The 21,341-nt window shown below is 45.9% G+C and overlaps 1 protein-coding gene across 2 annotated transcripts in view; it reads left to right on the forward strand.

The window, feature by feature from the left end:
* The first annotated feature begins 9,895 nt into the window (after window positions 1-9,895).
* Window positions 9,896-21,341, forward strand: part of RNF208 (ring finger protein 208) — a 36,597-nt gene continuing 25,151 nt past the window's right edge. The window contains exon 1 of one of the 2 annotated variants that reach the window (XM_069241335.1): window positions 9,896-10,089. The gene's annotated coding sequence lies outside the window, so the exon portion shown is untranslated. Of the gene's footprint in view, window positions 10,198-21,341 lie in introns of both variants that reach the window. The other variant, XM_069241336.1, reaches the window with a different exon arrangement.

Consider the following 21,341-nt stretch of genomic DNA (forward strand, 5'->3'; position numbering starts at 1 on the left):
TGGGACATCTGAGGCCTGAGGGCTGGGATGTTAGTGCTGCACGGAGTCTAGGCATTCACGGATGCAGATGGGCTTGCCTTACCAAGAAATACCCTGTTACAAGCATCTGTACCTCTCAAGAACATAATTGTGCTCATGGTGGAATGTGGAGAATTAACAACTGTATACTTCTGCTGCAAAGACAAACAAAACTGTCCTAAACTGTTAGTAGTAATCTATTTCCATGGATTATCTGGCATGACGATGCTGTTAAGTGATGTTTTCTTAATTTGCCAGTGTATGTTAGACCACAAACATTCATGATTCATTTTGATGTGTTACTCCAACATACAATCAATCCCTGGCCACAAAAATGACTCCTAAAAATTGTCTCTGAATCAGTAATATCTAGATGTTCTTCATGAGCTGTTTTTATCAATGTGTACTTTAATGATTGGGGTGATACAAACAAACAACCCCTAAGAATAGAGGGCCGTATTATGAGTTTGGCGGCTGGGAACACTCGTCTGCCAAGTTCTAGACAGAGTGGTCGCCGCCATGCTGGTGACCTCCCCTCTGGCCCCATTAAGACTTTCTCACTGGGCTGACCGTCAGCCCAGCGGGAAAGTGTCAACAGCATTGTCCCTGGCTCATATTAGAGCCGGCTGCAATGCTGCTGCACGCAAGGGGCACCAGCACCCTCGAAATGTGCACTGTCTGCACAACAGACTGTGCTCATTTCAAGGGTGCTGGGCAGGGAGGCTCCTGCACTGCCCATACCACAAGCCTGGGCAGTTCTGGAGCCCCCCCGTGGACCCCTGTTCTCCACAAGCCTTTTCATGGCGGTGGTACCTCCATGAAAAGGCTAGTGAAGAACAAGGTTGTAATCAGCAGGGCGGCGCTGCGTTCAGCACTGCCTGGCTGATTAGAACCTGCACCCACCATCAGCCCATCGGGATCACAGATCCTGGAGAGGATGGCGGTAGGTTGTTGGGTCTGTCTGCCAACCTCGTAATTTGGTGGTCGGACCGCTGCAACCGCGGCGGTCTGACTGCCAGGACCGCCAATGTCGAAATCGAGCCCTAACTCTACGCTTACTTTGGAAGCTACTTCATGAAAACATATTAACATTCCTGACCTCCCTTTATAATTTCCTGACTGTTATGTATTCCTAACTTCAATCAACTCCTGATATTGCTTATGCCTCTGACATTCTTCCATCCAATACCCGGGTATATAACCTTAGAGTACACCTTAATGGAATCAATGCATCAACTACTCATTCATCAGGGAACATTTATTTGTCATTCTCATAGGTGAAATCACTAAATGGTAATCTTGAAAGAGAGTCTGCCCTGGCATTTACACTATTCGGAATTTACTCATTTTTAAAATCAAATTCCTTTAAGCAAGATATTACTTTAATTAATCTGGAGGAGGCCTTACCAACCCCTTTCTCCCATTAAAAAACACAAGTAGATTTTTGTCAGTGCAATATTTGATTTCTTTACCCCAGATATGTTTTCAACTGGTTGACAACCCAAACAGACACCAACACCTCTCTTTTGATTGTGTTGTAATTGACTTCTGCTCATTTTAGTATTCTAGACAGGAAAGCAATGGTCAATTCCCTCACCACTTATCCTTTGAAATAAAACTGCTCCCAATCCACTGGCACTCACATAAACAATTACTCTACATAAATACCCGCGAGCATGAGGTTTAAAAGTATCATCTTTGACAATCAACTCTTTAACTTCCTGGAAAGATCTAGTTTATTTACGCCCCACACAAATTTGTATTTTTTCCTCCATAATTTCCTTTAAAGTTTTTCTATCATATCAAAGCTGCAGAAGGAAGAAGGATAGTATTTGCTCAAACCCAGAAACCATCTCAATGTATATTTATCAAAGGTTTTAGGTACTTCGCTTATCACTTTTAATAAATATCCAGTTGGTTGAACACTTTGATCTACGATCGATTACCGAAGCAGTCCACTTCCTTGAATTTACAATTGTTCCTATGAACCATCATAAGAATGCAAAATACTAGATGTTAAATATTATTATGTTGGTCTGAACTTGGAGCAAGAAATTAAAATATTATCGTGATGTATTAAGATCCCTGTTATGTCCTTAGAATGTGTGTCCTATAACTTTGGAAAAGTGCTTGCAACCAGTGGAAGCCCAAAGGTAATCTAAGGTATTTGAATGCACCAATAGGACTTATAAAGGTAGTCATATGTTGTGGTGTTCAGTTAATTGTACCTGATGGTAGGCCACTTTTATGACAATAGCACTGAAAAATTTAGCATTCGTCTATTCTGCTAACATGTCCTGTATCTTCATCAGAGGGTGACAATCAGCATTCGGGGGAGCTCTTGATGGCAAACCCTGGTTTCAGGCAGAGGAGGTAAATGTCCAAGAGTTAAATTGGGGAGGAGTACGAAAGCAGCAACAAATGTGCTGCAATGGGTATGGACAGCCAGGATAACTGCTCCAAGGGATCCCTCCAGGAGTGAGAGAAGAGTAGTCTGTTTGTGCTGTGGTTACAGACAACAATGGTAAGTGGCCTTTTAAATTGAGCTTGTTTGTTTATTCTCTTTTTTGTCAATGTGTCCCAAATTATTTTTTAAACAAAGTGGTTGGAGTGGTTCTGTAGCGTCAGTCAGGGAAAAGTGTGTCTTTTTTTCCGGAATTTCACATGGTTAAATATCCTTCTTGTCTTTGCTGGGCGTTCCATCGTTTTTGCAGCTTATACAACGAATGAGGTTCCACCATTGTTGTATGTCTTGTAGGGGAAATGGATAGAGGAGGGGGTAGGGTAGGGTAGTATTTAGGGAACGCATCTGGCTACGAGATCCATTGAAGCACTGGAGAACTGGGGTGATGCATCCCCCTGGGTGAAGGTATAGTAGCTATATTGCTGTAGTGTTTTTGATTATTTGCAGTTTATGCAGTGGGAACAGCAGTGCACCTAGGTTCCCATCATTTGTATAGTCTAGAAACAACATGACAACAATGATAGTGTCTTATAGTTTGTGTGGATATCCTAGGTGTGGGAAGATGCCACAAGCTTTTCCAGTTGTGACTGGAGGAGAGCTGTGAAAGTTGGAAACAAGAAGATTTATATTACATCCACATACAAATAGTATGAGAAACCAAAGAGAGAGTTGATAAAATTAAGGGAGATGACAAAAGGGCCTAGGACAGAGCCTTATAAGACACCATCTGATAATGTAATGAGTGGGGATCGCTTGAACTGACAGTTGACAGAAAGTGATTGGTGAGACATCTAGAAGGAAAATCATTTGAGGGTTGACCTGGTGATATCAATGGTTATTATGGAGGATGTTAAGGCATAGTGACTGGCTGTGGGAAAAGCTGCACTTCAATTAGGGAGTGTAAGGTTCAACGAGAGATAGCTCTGGTGAGAAGATGTGATAAACTTATGCTACATGAAAGGTCTGTTTCTTTAGAGTGGTTAGCATTGAAACCAGATTGGAGGGCATTGAACAATGCAATACAATAAAACCCACTTTACTGGCATTTCAAGTCAGACACGTGTTGCAGAAGTAATCATGTGTAATAACCTAAATACTACACTCTGTCCAGTTGCTATAATTTTAGTTTACAGAGTGATTAGAAGTCCATGTGTTATGCAATGTGCGATTTTTAGTGACAAAGACATAATTCACTTCCCTAGCTGCAGTTTCTGACAGGTCTCCTAGGTTGATACTGAGGGCTTCATTCTCAAGAATCTGATGCATCGGGTCCCAAGCATCAGCTTTCTTGCGCTGCCTTACGGCCCCCTTACGATGCCATGGATGCACTGTAATTACAATACAGAAATTCTGATGCATCTGTGATGCTAAACTGACACATTGCTGGAGTAGCATCCAAAAAATAACGCTACTCCAGCAATGCAGATGGCCCCATTGAGAAAAGCCCTGCATCAGGTTTATGCCTGCTCTGAGCAGGCAGAAAAATTCTGATGCAGTGAAGTTGCAGAATGAGGAAGTGAAATGTTGTAAATTTCACTGCGTCAGTTCAATGTGGCTTTCCCCATGGGAATGCCTACCTTGGATACACTATACCTGGTGCAGATATAATGTGACGCAAGGCTTTGCAAACTGACGCATTGGGTCCAATGCGTCAGTTTGTAAATGTGGAGCAGTGTAGAGCACTGTTTGCACCACCGTCGTGTAAAAAAAAATGACGCAACTGTGGCGCAAAGGCCTTGTAAATGAGGCCCTGAGTGTTTCTTCTTCAGTCAAACAGCACATTTCTGAGTTAAGAAATAGGATAAGGCTCCTAAAACAAGACAGTACAATATTTTAGAGAAGAAAGGGAGACACTGGATGCGGTTAGAAAGAAAGGTGGGTGATATCTGGATTTCTTTAATAGTGGGAGAAACACTGGGGACTTCAAGCTTAAGAAGCAGGTAGGAAAGTGTAATGAATTATTAAATAGAGCAGCCCGGGAGGGGAAGGCAAGAGATGTAATGGCTCAAGGACATGAATGAACGGATGGAGCGTGTGTGGGATTAGCAGTCTTGACTAAGAGGAAGCCGTGTGTTTACTGCAGAAGTAAAATCTGAGGGTCTGTCAGAGTGAAATGATGTGGTCACGGGACAGCAAGAGGATGGAAATGCAGCAGAACGTGGTTTAGGAAAAGCTTGTTTTATTGCAGTGAATTTGCAAATTAATTAGGAAGCAAAGTCCACTGTTTAGAGAATAATGTGTTATGGTTGTTTCTGAGGGATAGAAATTTGTTTATGTTCTATGCTGGTCTTTGTGGGTGGGGTTGAAGTAAGGTAATGAGGTTTTGTTAGCAGACAGATTTGGCATTATCTCGGGCCGACGATAATACTTGCAGGGCTCTTTGTATTCTTGTAGTTGTTCAGTGGTTTTATTATTGTGCTGTTGGCGATGGCACAGGCACATCATTGTTTACTGGAAGCGAATGTGAGGCGTGATCCGGGGATGTGGGCATAAAGCTGTGGGAAGGGCAGGACAAAAAATAAAATAGAGTTAAAAGCCAGCCTCAGGATATGGCTTAACTGATCAGATGGTGAAGTAGGTTACGGAAGTGTGAAGTAGTCATAAACCTGGTGGGTGTGGTTGAATCTGTGAAAACTTCCTTTTAGACAAATGGGAGGGTGCAGGCGGGGGATGATGGATGGGACACTGGTGAGATTTGCATGATGGCCTGAATGAGAGGTAAGTCTGTGTCTCAGTCTGTTTGATGCCAGTATTAGGTCCAAGGGTTTACCCTGGTAGTACCTGGGTGTGGTGTACTTGCTAATCAGTGAGGCCTTCTGGGGAAGATGGAAGAATAAAGCGTACTAAAGGTGTTTATTGAGGTTTAAATTCGAATTTCAAAGAATGATGAGTGGAGGGCTGGCCTAGCAGTTAGAGGCCTATGGGGCAAATTTAGGTGCGTATACTTCATCGCAACGGCAACAGAATATACACACCGCTAACATGAAGATCCACCCTTATGATTTTGATGCAGGCATATATTCGGTTTGGCTACGGCGGTGACTACTCTGTCACTACCATAGCCAAACCTTTCTGATGGCCCGAGGGAGTAAGGGATGCTGGAAAAATGGCGAAATGTTCGCCCCCCCAAACTGGAGAAGCGAAAATTTAAAAAATAAAAGAAGCAAAATGGAGTACAAGTAAGTGGTGAAGACGGGGAGTATCTTACATGCTAAATTAAAAAAAAACACATATGATTTCAATACATAAAGATAATAAAAAAGGACAGTTCAAAACGAATAACCCACAATTAATTAAAACATAATAAAGTAGGATCACAATGTTAATTGCTTCAAATCTAAAAATATAAGTGATTAAAGATCTTGATAAAATTACTTGAAACTAGTTATCTTTATGCTTTAGACCATAGTCGTCTACCGCGGTTGGCCACATCACATAATGTGCAATGACTTTGATTTGAATGGCAGTGGTTTGATCTCCAGGTTAGTTGCTTCCAAGTACGTACAGGGTTTTCTGGAAGTTGCTATTAGTACTTTGAAGACGCTTGAATGACACCCCAACCAATGACTCCACTTTTCCACTTTTGTGTGGACACATAGATTTAAAATTGTTGTGTCTCTCTTTTCCTAAGTTGTTGCTCCTTCACTTCAGGGTGGAATGTACTGACGCCTCTACCATGGTGTCCGTGGGCCATGGTGAATTACGCCACCCCTGCTCCAAGTAGATGACACTGTGATTAGCATTTGGGTACTATTTGGGTAAAATCAAGGTGCTGGTCTCCGATCTCATCTGAGTGAACTAGTATTTTCTAATGGCTTCAAGGGTTGGTCTGCAGTCATTTCTGGGTAGACTCCATATCTGGCATTACTGCTGGCTCAACAGCACCTCTGTGGGCTGGACTTTTTTCACTACAGACTCTATATACTATATATTACTGTGACTTAGGAGAATCTGCAGTGTTTGGCGTTCTGTTGGTCGTGTCTCTTCTTCATACACTATATTACAGGAGGACTAAGAGTGCTTCCAAGGGTTGAGCTTCAGATGCTCCGAAATAGACTCTATACACTGTATTACTGGTGGGTCAATAGAACCACCATGAGCCAGGCGCCTGATGCTCCTGGGTGGACTTAATATACCATGTTTGGGTTACCAGTGCCTACATGGGTTGGGCTTGTGTCACTCCAGATTTGACCTCCATTAAACCTAAATCAGTGGGAGCTCCGTTTCTGACCAGGAACGCAAGCCTTGGATCATCCTATGACAAGAAATTAGGATCATTATTCTCCACATCCACTTTGGAATAGCAATGGAGACTTGACTGCTGGCTGGCTGACTCTGGGCTAAACTGACTCCCTTACTACAAGTCAAAATGAAGCCATCCTTCACACTTCTGTCACATTGTGCTCCATGCATATGACTCTGCTACATGTGCTTGCTCAAGACTGGAGCACACTTGTTCAACCCCTGCATGAGCACCAAAACAGTCTACTTATTGGTGATACTTCTACCAAATGTCTGTGACAATGCACAACAAGCGGAGTATCCACTTACAATATCAACAAGAAAGCGTTTTGGGGTGTGGAAAAGCCTTATAGAAATGCTACAGTACAGTTGGGTGCTCCACAGGCAAAAAGAAAGATTGTTTTAGGATGAAGGAAAATTTAACAAGAGGTGTGTTTGATGTTTAATCTTGGAGGATAGATGAGTTTTCTAATTGTAGATTTAACTGTTTGAGGGTGCATAGAAAGATGAGGCGAGGGAAGGTGGAGATGGGGTTCCAAGACAATATGTGGGAGTGTGTAGTGTGACCGGACATAAAGGCCTGAAGTTTGACCAAAAACAGCACCTTATGGCCAAGCCCCACCAGAGTATTCACATGGTGCCAGCACTGCAACATACGCATGCATCTTAAATGTTATTAATGCCTCTAAGCCAAAATAGCACACATTATGCCAGTACAATAGCACAAAAATTCAGCCAGCAAAATATCAAATAGAGACAACCGTCCTCAGAGCACAGACAGACAAGCAAAAACAGAGATCAAGCAGCCAGTCAGCATATAAGCATGAACTAGCATGCAGCAATTTAACACACACAGACAGCCACTACAATAGCACACACAGGAAAACTGCACCAGAAAACACAAATGAAACAGAATACACAGCCAGCCAACACCAGGGGATGCAAATGCAGTCCGGGCCTGGCATAGTCTCCAGGTCACCAGGATGTTTAAGGTGTCTCAAAGAGCTGCTTTTTTGCTTTTATTAAATATGCCCTAGGGCAACTATGCCAAGAGCACACCCGTTCTTCGGGGAGGGCAGGTGACTGAAGAGTAAATCCAGGGCAGTAGCTGCAGAGTTAGTGGGGCAGGGTAAGAACCCCGAATTGACAGTATCAGCCAGCACATTGCTTACTGCAGTGCAGAAGCAGTTGAGTATGCTGAGAGGGTGGGTGGGGTGTGGGATAGCTCCATTTATAGCTGAGTGCAAGGAACTCTGTCTGGAGAACTGGTAATACTGGTTTCTGCATCACTTAGGTCTGCTTAGTGATCTGGGCTCCAGGTGTTAGTGCAGATGCAGTGAGTTCGTCTGAGGGAACGGGCATCATCCCTGGCAATGCAGGCCAGCTGCTGGTTGACCCTTTATTACCATTCTCTCATCTGATAATGAAGAACCATGACTTCATCTACATACCTTCCTGCTCTCCACGAGCACAGTCATTACATACTTTAGGACCATGCCTGGCATACATGAGCTCTCTATGCACATTTGAGCATCATTTCTGGCACTTATGGGCCACCCAAACACACGTGAGCAGCATTCCAGGCTAATATGAGCTCCCTGGGCACTCTGGGAAGCCGTGTATGCTTGTTCATCACATCTAGCACATATTCAAAACAAAGCACACTTGAGCATCGGCCATGTGAGATATAGCCAGTACTTCCAAAGAGACAAAGTCCCTTTGTGATCAAGAATTAGGCTATAGTAACAATCATAGGTTTGAAATCAAAACATTGTAATAATATAAAAAATTATAGATGGTAACACTTCGGTGAGATTACCACTATGACTCTCCTCTAAGCCATGGCATTCTGCATCACATGCACATATTTAGATTCGTCCTGATGATGTTCCTACTATTCGCAAAGGATCGAAACGTTTGTTGACATGGCATGCAGACCCAATCTTGCATGCAAACTAAGGAAAATGCCCCGGTCTGTACTATAGTTACTTGGATTGCGAGACACTGATTGCACTTGTATGTCATGTGCATGGCTTTGTTTGCTTGATCACACGGCCACATCACTTTTGCCTCACTCCCCCCTGCGCTGGATACTAATGAAAAATGTATTTATAATTTCGGATATTAACACATTGTTTTGATTTCTAACCTAATATTGTTACTAAAGTCTCATTCTTGATAACATAGGGACCCCTGTCCCTTTTGAACACTATTCACCCCAGGTCCCTATGTAACCTACTCCCCTCCCCCCCCCCACACACACACTTAGTCGCTTCTTGAAACAGAACACGAGCAGTTCTGACATACTGGAGCAGCATCACTAGACAATTGAGCAACACTGACATATTTCAATAGCTCGACAATATACAGACAATTATTGACAGCATACCGGCACGCGATGGCATTGATTGGGATAATAGGTTTATGGTGAAATATTCGGACAGATATTATGGGAGGGTAGTGGGACTGCACGCAGGTCTGCTGTGTGACTTTTCACCGGCCCTGCTGGGCTGTCGGCGACAGAAGCCTGTTCGAAAACACCCCTGCTCGGCGAGCAGGATATAGTACTCCATCTGACTGTATTAGAGACCCTGGTTCATAATGAGACGTTTTTACAAAATCTGTCTAAAAACGTGTCTTGTTGAAAGGCACACTCTGGCGCATAAAACATCTTGAAGGGGCAACATCCCTCGAAATGGCCGAGCTTGGTTTGGGTAAAAGGAAGGGCTCGTCGCTGGGGCAACACTCGCGAGGCTGTGCTATGCATTAAATTCCCATCATGGCTTCTGTGAATGAAAGATCCCCCTCAGCCAAGCAAGGATGAGGAAGGATGCGGCTTCACCGTGAGCTCCGGTCCAGAGTAGCACCGGCACACCCAGGAGCAGGTCTGGAGGAGGAGTAAGGCGACCCCAACACCTGCTCCCGCCCCTAGCCTTCTGTGGGGCAGAGGCCGGTGGAGGAGCTTGCCTGTGGGCCTGTGACTGGAGTTGGGGTCTAGTGAATGGGTGGTACTGGTTGAGGGAGGGGGCTGTGCCTTGTGGAAGGGCTGAGGCCGGATGAGAAGGGAGCCCGTGGCACAGGAGGGGCAGTGCCAAGGGAGGGGCTCCAGAGAGGGCTCGGCTCTCACCATAGGCTGAGAAGCCTCGCTGAGGATGGCACGTCACAGGGGGCGGGGCTTCTGTGCGCCAGCTGAGGAGGTGACAGCTCTCGGCAGACTGCAGAGGAGGCTGGGGGAAGGACACGGTGAGGAGGCGCGAGGGGCCGTAGCAGAGACTGCAGAGGAGGAGGAGGAGGCGAAGAGCCCAGAGCACAGACTGCAGATGAAGGCCCCAGGCTGGAGGTGACCGCCGACTGCACAGAAGGAGGTGAGTCTCACCAGAGACTGCTCACCGGAGCTCTCGGCGCGGGCAGGCGGTGACCGCTCAGAGCTGACACCACGGCAGGAGTGGGGAGCGCGGGGACCTGATGTTGAGGTAATGGGTGTGAATAGAAGACCCCCACCCACGGAGAGGAACCTGTGAGCCCCAGAAAAGGCTCATTGTTTTTTATGTCAGTGAAAAATCCTCCTTTCACCGCGCGATATACCAGAGAAGAGGCGTTGTGAAAGGAGGTAGAGCCACATACCATCAGGCCGGAGCATCCTCGGTGCGGCCGTGAATCCGACAGGGAGGTGTGCTCCAGAGGGAGGCAGAGGCTTGTCAGTGGCCTGCCCTACATGCCGGCAGGTGTGGGGGCAACCGGAGGGAGGGGGTGTGATTCCATTTATCATTGCGGGACCTGCAAGGGCATTGTTTCGGGTCGCATCTGCAGGGGCAGTGAGCTGCAAGCGGCGGGATGTGGGTGGGAGAAAGCGAAGATGGGGTTGGAATAGCCGCTTTACATCTGCAGTGAGGAGATCTTCAGTGGAGCTGGCATCCTCTCCCACTGCACTAGCCCAGGATTGAATTATGGGCTTCTACCATTCGCCATTTCAGGAGCCATGCATTATTCCTTGGGGCCTAACTTCATTCACCTCTGCGGCAGTGAGAAAGGTCCTCTGGGATTGCCACTTTCTTTCCCTAGTCGAAAGCGTGGAATGTAAGATGGTCTGCCTCCATCCATCCCTCCAGGGACTCTGAAGTATGCAGTGGTCTGCTTCCATCCATCCTTGCAGCAAGAGTGAGTTATTCGCATGGACCTGTCTGTGTCCATCCTCACAGGAACAGAGAGGTGGGTCTGCCTCCATCCAGCCACACACGGGCATCGAGGTATGCAGGTGGGCCGGCCTCCATCCAGCCATCCATGAGCAGGCGGGCATGTCTCCTTCAACCCATCCCTCAATGAAAAGAGAGGTATGGAGGTGGGACCTGATTGACTCCACCTGCCGCCAACCCAAACCCCCAATGATCAGTAAGGTGTGTAGTGGTCTGTTTCCATACATCTTTGCAGCAACAGTGATGTAGCCAAATAGACTTGGGTGCACCCATCCCCGCGGGAACAGTGAGGTATGAGAGCGGCCTGTTTCTATCCAGCTCTGTTGAAGCTGTGATGTTTTCCTGTGGATGTGATGCAGTTTAGCACCCGCGCGCGACGCAAACATCCCTGTCAGCACACAGTAGGACAGTCCCGAGGCACATAGCCCCATGACACTGAAGCCCCAAACCTCAGGGAATCAGAAGACTGCCAGGGAAGCCGAGCCAGCCCCCTTCCGATCGCCACCCATCCGAAGGTACCTCCTGCATCCCAGCGCCTTTCACATAACCTCTGCCTGCCCTGCACCGGCCTCTCAAACCCTCTGGCGCTGTGCCCGAGCAGGCTTCCAGGAGCCGCAGCAGTGTGCAGTAACAGCATGCACACGCCGTACCTGAGTGCACGAAACCTGCTCACTGCTGGTAAACAATGCAAGCATCCTCTCCGTCTCTTATTGTGCTACGACTGAAGGGGGCGGGGGCAGGAAGGCAGATTACACGGTGGTTGGTCGGGGGACGGGACGCGAGTTCCTTTGTATTAAATAAAACTATATTCTGTCGGTAAAGGCGCGTGGTCTCTACTGGGCTGTTGTCTTTGATTCCACCATTTTGTTTAATTGCTTAGATGCTGTTGACTTTACAAAATATTTCATAATCCCTGCATTCGCCCTCGGCCTGACACTTCCCCACGGCCGCTCACCCTTTCTACCCACCCCCTACTCTATATTCAGAGAGCCCCCTAAAACAGAACATTACATGTCAACCTAAAAAGTCACACAGGAGGACAGCATGTCAGTCTGAAGGACGCAGTGTGCCGGGCTGTGCACCTGACGTGGTCAGCCTTAGATATTGCAACATGCCATGCTCGGATGTGTCAAATAATGAATCAGGGCAGCGACGGTGACTGCGTGCTTACTGCAGGGGAACGCGCTTGCCTTAATATGTTCACCTGGAGCCACAATGCGTCCTTCCAGAGATGAAGCTGTCCAAGTTGACGTCTCCGTAGGCGTGTGCACGTGTCTCCTCGATGGCACGACGGTGCCCTCATAGGCGGTCTCCTCCTTTTCATCCTCGGTATAGCCCCAAAGCCCTGCAGGTGCAACCCGGCCTGTTCTGTGTCTGGGCAGCCGGTGGAGACGCGCCAAGGCCTTTGACTTATCAGTGGGGGTAACTTCGGGCTGAGGCTTAAGGGGCAGAAGGTAGGCCTCGTGCGGCTCCCTGACCGAACCCCATTCTTTGATAGTAGCCCCTTGGTTGCCATGCCAGTTAAAGGCTCAACGTTTAACGATGCCCCGCAGCCCCCTCCCCCCTCCTCCCCCCACACACACACAACAACCCCCTCCATTCAGAATAGGAGGAAGTCCAGTCTTATATCTCACAGTTATTCGTAGACCGTGGGCTGAATTAAGCCCCTTGCAGTTTGGGCCGGCGCAGAGGGCCCCCCACCCTGCTCCCTGTTGCACTGTAGGGGCTGCATGGGGCCTGCATTACGCCCCTGGTGTCTGCATGGTGCCCTATAAACAACATAACACGCCGATCAATCGCGAGCCGGCACGGGCGCGTGGGGGATCTGCAAGGCAGGTAGTGCTTGGAGGGCAGAGTCAGCCACGTTTCAGACTAAAGCCTAAAATAAGCAACAGCCGTCTTTCTAGAGCCCTGGTCTGTTTCCATTTCTCTGATAGGTCAGCATCCCATTTCTGTTCTCCCCACCTCTCAGCTTTCTGATGACAAAGGGAACTGCAGCACCTTTCTGTGCCGAGCTGGGATATCCTGATAGCGAACAGCACTGGCGAATCTTAAATATCAACACACCGAGCAAATGTGATAATGATGACACCGCTTCGAAACGGCAGACGCGCGCTTTAAAGCGCTATATAAAACATGTGAACGGTTATTTGGAGTGTGGTCTAATCTCATATTATCTAAAGATTCAAGTTATTAATACCATTACTGTGTTTTATATGACTCTGCTAGTTATTCGCTAGCAAGCGGCACTGGCACAACGGGTCTGTTTTCAGCTCTCTGACAGACCCGTGAGCCTTTGCCCCCTCCTCTTTGTGACCAGGTCTGTTAGCTTTCTGGTCATACCGGGTCTTGGGCACCATTGCTTCATACAGAGTATGCCCTTTTGATGTCAAACAGCACAAGGGCACCATGCATCTATTCAGTTATCTATACATTCGGGGTATTTTAGAGTGCTGGACCTGTTACCCTAGCTCCTTTCAGGGCGCTTCTGCACAAAAATGTCCCAATGTGTTTTTGAATGCGGCAATGCGGAGGTACCCGGGGCGAAGCGCTTCTCGCTGCGTTGGACGTGGGTAGGCTCAGCGTTGGGCTGGGGTGAGTCTTAGCTGACTACTCTCCGTGGGAATCATGGACGTGGCTCTGGCCGTGATCCAGGATGCTTCGTGAGCATAGCGTCTGCTGCTCGGCCACCGTGGTGGCGAGCTTCTAGACACCTCAAGAACGTGCTGACGAAGGAGGGGGTGTGGCAGCAGGACACGTGTCAGCTCTCATGCCAATAGCTCGCCTGGAGTAGGGGTGAAGGGGGCACTGCTGCTGCTGTGACGTCCCGAATCGTTGCGGTGGAGGGCTTGCTTGATCAGTTTTTGGAACCTTTTGCAACGCAGGTAGTTTGGTTAATTGACGTCAAAGCAGCTGCTGCCCCTCGCTTGCCACATGTTGTCAGACGTCATGAGGACAGAAGAGGTCTTAAACACCTCTCTTAACACTTTCGCTCCACGTCCCCTCCCACCTTCGCCTCGGAGAAGCAAATATGAGGCCCTGGCGCTGATAAGGGTGGAACAAAGAGTCAACCATGTGATGTTATTAAGAGTCAAAGGGTATATGATGTTATTTCCGCTCCCACTGGTATGTTAGTGAGTCGTCACCGCGGTCTAGTTCAGAGACAGCATACCAGCATGTAGGGCCTTGGACTTCCAGGGTCTGTCCCCTGTGTCTGTGAGGTCTCATATTTGGTTGGTGGAGTGCCCTCGCTGCTTGATTGTGGTTTTCTGGTCAGATGTTAACGTGGACAGGTTTTTGTGTGTATTTTGGGTCCATTGCCCAACATGCTTTCTGAGTGGCCAAAATACTTTGAAATTGATTGTGGATTGCACCACCAGCCAATGACGTGCTACGAAAGCCAGGTTTGCATACATTTGCGATTAGTATTGGCAAAATTAAGAGATCTGGGTTTAATGCATTAACGCATATTAGACGAGGCTCAGGAGCAGACAGAGAGGACTATCTATAGGTGTGAAGTACTCCCTTTTTCAGTTCAGTGCAAGCACTCAATTAAAGGCATAGAGATACTTTCAAACAGCCAATAGTAATAGGTGAGAGTTGAATATTCTCAGAAACAGACGTGAACATCAGTGAGCTAGGCCCAGGGCTTTTAGGTTTAGGGTGCCACAAAATAAGCTCAACTAACCCACTGCCTTTATTTATTTTTTATTCTACGCTCTCATTGTTTGTTAATTTTCCCTATAAATCTCCCCACCTTCTTCATTTGTCTCCCTCCTTTTCCATTTTCATTTCACCCCCATCACTTTTGCCCCTCTGACATACCCTTAGTACTTGCATACTGATTCAGGTGTTGGGGAGAAGGGGGGAATTTATGGCCACAGACCAGTCATTACTAAGGTAATCACCCAAGACCTGACAAAAGCAGCTCTGTTGCGTAGTGTCATAGCAAGTTCTATCATATACATCACTTAGAAATCGCATTAAGTGTAAAGGCGGGGTGGGGAAAATTGAGAATGTTGTTAGAAAGTGCGTTAAAGTTGTTTTTGCCAAGGGTGCTATTTGAGCAAAGACTGGCTCTGAATATTCAACTGTGCTAAGCCAGACCAGGATTGATAACGTCTCAAGACAATGGCTGACAGAGGTTGCTTGAAGAAAGCCAGTGCTTGAAAAGGGCAGAACCAAAGCTCACTCTGTGTATCGGGGAAGCACCAGGTCTGATTCATACTGCACTGTAAAAACCAACACCTAAAAACACTTTATGTGCATCTTTTACACTTCTAACTACAAATACACTGCTGCATTGGAAAACCAGTATTTTTCTGATAGTGAACAGCACAGGAGCAGCATTTATGACTGTAGATGTATCACATTTCTGGCTGTCACCAGATTTTGGGCTCCATCCCCTAATATACAGTAGCTTTCAGATGGTGAACAGCATCAGAGCAGCATATTTCTATCTATAATAGTTGTCTGTCTGATAATAAACAGCACATGAACACCAAACCATGCCTTCATAGAAAGCTGTCAAGTGTCTGATACCAGATAGCCCAGCACAGCCGACTTTCACAAAGACCTTTTAGCTTTTAGCAGTAAACATAATTGAGGCAGCATGGCTTTTTCAATAACAACTGTATCACATGTCTGATACTAAAAAGCGCGGGGTCTTTATGTAGATGTGCCAGGTGTCTAATTTCGAACAGCACACAAGCACTGCTCTTAAGTGGTCATTTAAGGGCCTGATTAACAGTGACCAAACGGATCTATTCTCTTTGTGATGTAAAACTGCACAAGGGCATTGTGCTGTGGAGATGACGTAGCAGCCTGATTCCTGCAGCACAGAAGCTGCTCACTCAGTCAGATCGCCGCTCTCAGCATGTCTTCTTAGAAGATGGCCGCTGCACCCTTGTTCAGAGATTGCACCAAGACTCAACACCTTTACAACGACAGCAGTGCGATGTCTGGGAAGTGTTCAGCCCACACGTGCAATTGTGTACCCGGCTAGAATACTTCTGATCATGAGAAGTTTATTACCATTTATTGTGGTCACTGCGGTTCCCTGGTTCATTCTCAGCTAATTCCAGGTCTAAAGATCACAAGCATGGACATTGCCTCAAACGCTTCGTGGGAAAATACGGATCCGATCCAGAACTGTTCTGGCTCCGTTTCGTGGTGGCTCTGGCTGGAGGTGGCTCGCGCTGTTTCAAAGCAGTGACCTGTATTTCCTGTCGTGAGTCACAAAGAGTAATAAGAGAGCCCCATTTCCTCTTCTCGGGGGCTTGATGGAGTTTCCCCTTGAAAAATAGAATATAGTAGAAATTGTGTATTTTACAGGATAGGCTTCAACAAAATCGGTTAAAAGGCAATGGGTGTCTGTGGCCAATATGAAGGAGAAATCCTGAAACGTTCAAATGTTTCTAACCTTACTGTCCCAACAAATGTTTTTGGGTGTCCTCCCAAAAGAAACGCTTGAAACGATGACAGAATGTGTGCATATTAGAACAAATGTATTTCAGCCAAAAAGTCCCAGGCTGTTCAAAATAACAGCAAAATATAAAGAAAAAAAGGGTAACTCTTTCCCACCTTCCACTTATTTTCCTTTTCTCATTAATATATTAAAGGCTACGCAAAGCTCACCAGCCCTGGCATTAGCTCCAGATCTAAGCCTCATGTTAGACATCAGATACATTCTCTGTGTTATATGAAACTTACATGCTGAGGCCTCTGCCTGCCCATCTAACCATCTACTCAGTCACCCATCCATCCATCCATCCATCCATCCATCCATCCATCCAACTGTTACACTATTGGATGTTTTTACTTCACAAAATGAAAGGCAGTGCTATAAAAACCCACATTTCACATAGAACTTGGAAGTATGGGAAATATTACATGGTTTGATGTGAATATTTAAGTCTTCACTGTAAATACTGATTTGTTCATGACAATGACAGTCCCTAGACCACTCTGCATAGCCTTTCCATTACCAGGGCCTCCGGGATGATTTGGCAAGACCGAAATTATGTGGCAAGGTTATATGAATTATGTAGCAAAAAGGGAAATTATATGGCTCATTTTCTAGCATTAGGTCCATCCACTTCGGATAGAACCAACATTTTTTGTAAACTCTGTAAATTATGCAAATTATGCAGCAAATTTAGTAAATCCATAATTATGTAGTTAACACCACAGCCCTGGAAACTGATAAATCCACTGTCACTCACCATTGCCCAATTATTAACAGTTTATTAATGAAAGGAAAACCTAAACATTCCAGTTCCAATCAGTGCCCGTTGATAGCTACACTTTGAAGAAAACAGCATCTTGAACCTAAATATCTCAAAATAAACACATAAAATGTAAAAAAAAAAATACATAATGGGTAACCCGTGTAATATGGTCCTACATTACCATTCGGGGTTCTGATGACATTTACAAAGCACTTTGCCTGCGGTCTCGTGTTTTATGATGCCACCAGAGCCCCTTGATGGCAATGTTGGATCATATTACTCATAAATGCTAATAATCACGTCATAAAAGCTGCCTTCATATATTAAGAAAAGGTCTCCACATGAGTAATGCACTAATCTCTACATCACTAAGCACCTACTAGCACAATAAATGTGTGCAATAACGTCAGCACTACATGTTCTCCTAGCATGATCGAACACTCACATATCAGCAATAAGTACATATATTTTCGAAATGCACTCGTTTTGTCCCAAAACCAGATCTACTCTTTTTTATGAAACAGCATAGAATTTGTCCCCAAATATCAGCTCAGGATTTTCAGTGAATATACTAATTTGCCCAGAACCTCACACTGTTATTTATTGAAAATACACGTTTTGCTCTTGTGCTCATATACCTGTCTGATGTCCATCATGTGCCTCGGATTGGCACATCAGCCACCAGATATTGCCACCAGAGGTGAATACCTTTGATTACACGAGTGAATTAGTTGCAGAATTTGTTAGCTGTACATTACCTGCAACAGAAAACCTTGCCACCCCTGCCAGTTACTTGCCATGGATGTGCACAGTTTGCTAAAGATTCGGGTCAGACATCAGGGATATCCATCAGGATCCAGAGAGGTCTGTCAGGTTCCTGACTACCCAGAAAGACTCTGTTTTCACGGTGCTTCCTGAACAGCGCTGCATTACTGGGGGGTCTGGCCCCCTTGGGTGGGGTCGACAGGCAGCATTCTACAGTAAGCATCGCTGAGTGACTTTCATTGGCCCAGGAGGCGGCTCCTTGGGGGCATTTCTCATGCGGAGATCTGCTGTGGTCTGGTGCAATCAGTGAGGTGAAGTGCAGTTCAAATCACCGGTATGTGAAAACTTCAGCTTTTGGTGGCATATTGTTTGTCTTATAGAGGCTACATCTGGATCTGCTTTCTATTTATGGGAACTCATAATGTTTTGTTAACTTTGATAAAGAATAGAAAAAGCAAGCGTAAAGACACGAGCATCTGTATTTCAGATGGGTCTGCTGGTATCGGAATGCTCAACGTCGGTAGCTAAAGTTGACTGTATGCTTTGTATATGTTCATTAGCGTTTCCAGAGCATGGAACTAGACTTAAAAAATCAGTCACACCGTCTTGAAAATCAGTAGCAGTCCTTATTTTGTGCCGGTGGTTGCAGGTGGTAAGCACCAGAACATATCTACGAGCACCGGAACATACTTTTCATTTTCAGACTTTGAGGCAAACTCAGAGACAAATGCAATAAGGGCAGAAAAAAAGGGAAGAGAAAGATAAAATAGTGACAGAGAGCAAGAACGGATAAAAAAAACCTTTGCGACTGAGAAAAAGAGAAAGGAAGTGTAGGGTGGTAGAAGAAAGAGGTTTGAGGTGGAATCATGATTCGATAACCCTAGTTTACGGAAACCCAGCTGTTCGGCAGCGATGTGCCCCTAAGAAAAACTTTGGGACCCTGCATGTACGTACTGTACACATTTAAAGCTGAACTGCCGGTAAAACTATGCATACCTGTCACAGAGAGACATAGTACTTCATTGGACTCCCCACTACACCCTTTGATATTAAACCTCTTAGAACCTCAGACACAATTGACAAGTCTTAGCAGTTTTGTAGAATAGTATTCAATTTCATCTCTAGAACGAAGCAGTGAAGCATTTCTGATTGCTTTCAGACACAGTTATATCTATGTGTAGTATTTGGATAGCATGACCCTGTAATGGTGGTGTCTTGATCCTCGTTATGGAAATGCTGCTTTGCCATCTTGCCAGTCATTGCTAACAACAAATGCTTTAACTGGTGTTGCATCATCGTCCTTTCATTTCAGTATCCTTGAGTATGTGTCGAGAAGGGGTACACTGCTAGGACTTCAGCAGGGGAGCTTGCTGATGCTTTGCTCAAGAACCCTGTTGGTACAGGGACTATGGCTACTCCTTGAGCTGCCCTTGGATTCCCACGCCTGCAGGGAGTCCATGGGTAAGGGCACACGATTTAGCTGCTGCTTGTACCTATCATCCATAGAGTTACATGGATCAGGCTCCTGTGAACACATGGATGCAACTCCTTATCTGATGGACTGCCTGGGCTCAGTCTATCTGAACTTCACTCAGCAGCAGACTCAGTGGCACACACAATCCCCCACGAAAGCCACCATGCCTGTACGTTCAGAACAAGCATATAACCTGTGCACCCCAATTCCTTCCTGTCACCATGGTGTGAACTGGGTTCAGGTCACCTTCCAAGTATCCCATTTGGAGAGTACATAACCTACTCCTATATAACTCTACGTCAGGCCAGTGTTACCTGTTCTGCAGGTGACGAAAGGTTTCTGAGATGCTGGAAAGCTATTTTATACCTGCACTCCATGTGATATGAGGCAAGTGCTAGAGATCACTTCCAGAAGTGGACACAGTAGACCAGAGATGGCCTGCAGAACTGCAAACATGCAAAAGATGATGAGAGGAATGCGTTCAATCAATCTAACCACTGGCAATCGCTTGGGAGAGCATTTCAACCCATTGTTGTTTTGCCCACAATTTCACCTCAGTTTGGACCCAGCCATATGCAAATCAGTCTTGACCACCCTGCTCCAGTAGGAATAGTCCAGTACAAATTGTCAGGCCAGATCATCCCTGAACCAAAACACAAGCAACCCAAGACTTTTTTTGCACTCACTGGGGTTCGTCGGTCAGGTGTGGAGTCGTTCCATTGGCACAGTGAGCATAGGGCCCACATCTTGGCCTCCTGTTGCCACTTAGGGCAGTGCATCAAACACAAAAGGGGGTGGGAGGAATGCTTGAAATAAGTTTAACCTCTGGTAGTCCCTCAGGGTAGCATTCCAATCGATAATTCTCTTGCCCACCATGCCCTTTCAGTTTGGAGGCAACCATATGCAAATCAGGCTTGATCTTGCTCTGTTATGAACAGCCCAGCTTGAACTGCCAGGCTCTCACTGAGCTGGCCGTAATATGCCTGTAGTGCTGGTCGCAAAACTGCAGATAAGGCCCCCAGAACTAGACACACCACTGCAAAGGAGGGCTTCTGAAATTAACACAACACTGTAGGAGTAGCCTTTATAGTGAAGAGTACAATGACAGTCATAACACAACCTCTGCTGGTAGTAGGTCTCCTTTTGCACCCAACATTCCTTTCGCCCTGCACGTAGCCTTACTACTTACCATCTTTGAGGTTGCTTTCGATAATGAGAACTCACAGATGCTCATAGACAAGGGTAAAATGCACCCCTGATCATGCTGAAACTGTTCAGTGTAGGCGAGAGAAGCTTGCCCTTCTGCTGATGGTGCTATATTTGTTCCAACCCTGTGAGGGATCTTGTACATATACTTTCTTTGCTAACACTGTGTAATTTTTGTGTGTGAAGCTTACAATAGTTTTTGTATGTGAAGCTTACCTTGTTACTAAAGAGGATACTCTTTGCTAGGGCACCTTGCATTCCAATTCACTCTGTGCTTTGCCTTTTCAGAGTGGGGGTGGTGCCTTTTCTGTAATTGTTTATTGTATGTGAGTGCAACTTGTACTGTCAATCCACAGGCTGTGATGTGGTGTGGAAGCTTGCACTGCTTGTGTTTGTACATGCATTGAATCTTGCATTGCTGATTCCAATGTGTCCTTGGTCTGTGTGTTTGTGTGTGTGTGTGTGTGTGTTCAGTGGTTATTTTGACAATTCTATGAGCTTTCTGCTCTTGCCTGGGTGGGGTTAATTCTTGGCGTTTGGGTTGGGACTGATGGCAGGCTAGTGAGGATGCATCCAGTACGTTCCAGCATCAGTGGCTCATACAGGAAAAGTTGCTTTGCAGAAAATGGCATACAAACCTGACATTTTCAATGCATAGTTAGTTAGGAACTATCTCCTGAGAAGGCCTGTACCTCTGAGTTATTCATTCATATGGGGCTGTTGGTGTAAATAATATAACAGACAACACA

The sequence above is a fragment of the Pleurodeles waltl genome, chromosome 6 (assembly GCF_031143425.1).
Source record: "Pleurodeles waltl isolate 20211129_DDA chromosome 6, aPleWal1.hap1.20221129, whole genome shotgun sequence".
In the NCBI taxonomy this organism is placed as follows: domain Eukaryota; kingdom Metazoa; phylum Chordata; class Amphibia; order Caudata; family Salamandridae; genus Pleurodeles; species Pleurodeles waltl.